Here is a 2500-nt window from a genome sequence, read left to right as displayed (position 1 = left end):
TACGGCTTGCAGCCGCTGTCCCGCGTTACGTCGTCTGCGCAGGGCGACCCGACTCGGCCGCTTGGAGCGCGGCTGAAGGGTTCGACCCACTCTCCTCTATCGCAAAGTCTTTCGAGAAAAAAGAAAACGGATGAATGTGTGAGTTATGTGCCTGGTTATCCGTTTCAAGCGCATGTCAGTTGTTAAATTTTGTTCACACTGCTTAAATCCTTGTCACCTTCACATGCCTTCCACCTGTTGATTGTATTCGGTTTTTTGTTATTCATGGCACTGTACGTGTTATTCACGTGTCTTAGCGTTTTTATGGGTTCTTTACACCATGGCTTGTCATCTGTTGAGTTTTATCTTGTTTTATCTTCACCCCTTACGGTTTAATCGATTTTATCGGCCATTTACACCTCTTTGACATTGACTGCCTCTGATTGTATCTGCTACTTCCTTCCTATATATAGTGTTCACTTTTCGCTTAATAAAATCAGTTGTAAGTCAGCGCTCGTGTCGTCGGTTCTTCCCTTGGTCCCTGTCCTGTGTGCGCTGTTTTTTTCTAGAATCAGAACAGAGCATTGCAAGAGCCGACACAGATGCAAAATATGTGAAGAAACTAACTGTGTACCTACCAAGAAAATTAAAACAAATGTGCGAAGGATATAAGCAGGAAAAATAAAATAAAAAAACTATAGTGCATTTCCCAGGAAATGCAGACAGGGAAAGATTAATTAAATCGGGATGGGTTCCAGTTCGAATGCTGCGTAGCATAGTTGGTTCTGTTTCTTGGTTTCTGTATATTTGTGCGTCTAAACCCATATCGTTCGTGAATTTAGAAAAAAAAACAAAAACATTGTTGTCGATGGCTACGAGTTCCAAGAATGCCGCCGACACGGTCGCTGGTAGTGTAACGTTTGTATAGGTAGTACTCGCTGAAGTAGGAATATGTGGAGTCATATCTTGAAAAATTTTCAAAAAAGCGAATAGATCTCTTTTGCAATAAAAAGGGCATTTCAAGATTACATTTCCCAGTGACTCCCCAGATAAGTGAACAATAGCGAAACCTGGAATGAACTGCACTGAAATAAAGCTGGCGCCAAAATGTCCGTTGGTCAGCGCCATCCAACTTTCCAAATGTTGAAAAGTGTTTTTTCGTTACATTGGCGAGAGCTTCGCCTCTTAGTACCCCCCGTCCCTGTTTACATATCATCAACCGGGATTTCTGTTTGCGGTATTTTGTAGAGTTTCCTCTACAGTACGCCAGGTCTTTTGCGGATCGCAGTGAATTCGTTAGAACCTTCCACTGCAGTGATGAATTCGAGATTTATATATGTCCGAACCTAATTTATTCCTATCTTATTTATGCTGTTCTAGAATTGACAGCTCTGTCGTTTATTTTCTTTTAAATATGCCAAACAGGTGATTTCGGCCTCTTATGCGCTTTACTAAAGCAGAAGTTTTTCGCAAGTTTTTGGCGCTTTTTTGCCCTTGGTTAACATTGCTACAGTAAAAGCGCAGCTCTATTATTTTTTGCGACTATTGTGTACTACATTAGGGTCAATTTCGCAAAGACAGTACACATTGGAGACCATGTGTTCATTTTTTTTTCCTGTGTTACAGGCTGAACCGAGGTGTAGTGATTTGTGCACGCCATCTTGGAATAAAGCAAGAGGTGGTCACTAAAATCACTTAGCAAGACACCTGGGTTCTGTTCGTCGCAATTAGTCAAGCAAAAATCAATTAGGGTCTCACCCGACCCCAAGTAGCACGTGTAGGCGCATTAACAATGCTAGAGAAACCATGTAAAGAAATGATGTCGAGAAAGCCACTTGTTGCCGCTGATTGTTCCAACACATGTTATGGTAAAATCAGCCATAATTACAATTGGTTTCTTATCGGTATGCTATCAAGAAAAGAACAAAAATCTTGCAAAGGGGGCCGATAACCAACACCGAACACAGAACCGCTTCTACTGATAAAAATCGCAGACTTGAAAAACTATACTTCTATGAAAGATTATTCTTACCCTACAGTGGAACTCCACCGCCTTTACTATTTTTCCTAGACATTGTTCCGCACCTGTATCCTTCGAAGCGGATGATGTCCGCAGTTTGTGCATACCATGTTTCACTGAATGGCAATATGTCAAAACAGCAGTTTGAAGAAGATAAATAAAAAAGAAATGTTGCCCACCTCATCCTTATTCTTTAAGCTACACACGTTTGCGGAATAAAAGAAAAATGTGGACCGGGCTTGTGCGGCCGGCCCGTTTTAGAACATCGAAATAACTAGAATCTTGGTAAACACGGTCTCGCGTTAGGAATGGCATTCCTCGCACCAAGCAGTGCAGTCATCCCCATTTTACTCAGGTCATTTTCATCTCGGATGCGAATGGCTCGCGTTCTGGCCTGCAGCCTTTCGCACAAGGACATGCCCGTTTTCCCGCCACGCGAACGCATAGCCCTTTTCTGTACCGTTTTCACGTGCTAGGAAATCAGACCGGCGCACACGTCTT

Source organism: Amblyomma americanum, chromosome 11 (assembly GCF_052857255.1).
Source record: "Amblyomma americanum isolate KBUSLIRL-KWMA chromosome 11, ASM5285725v1, whole genome shotgun sequence".
Classification (NCBI taxonomy): domain Eukaryota; kingdom Metazoa; phylum Arthropoda; class Arachnida; order Ixodida; family Ixodidae; genus Amblyomma; species Amblyomma americanum.
This window is presented reverse-complemented; position numbering follows the sequence as displayed.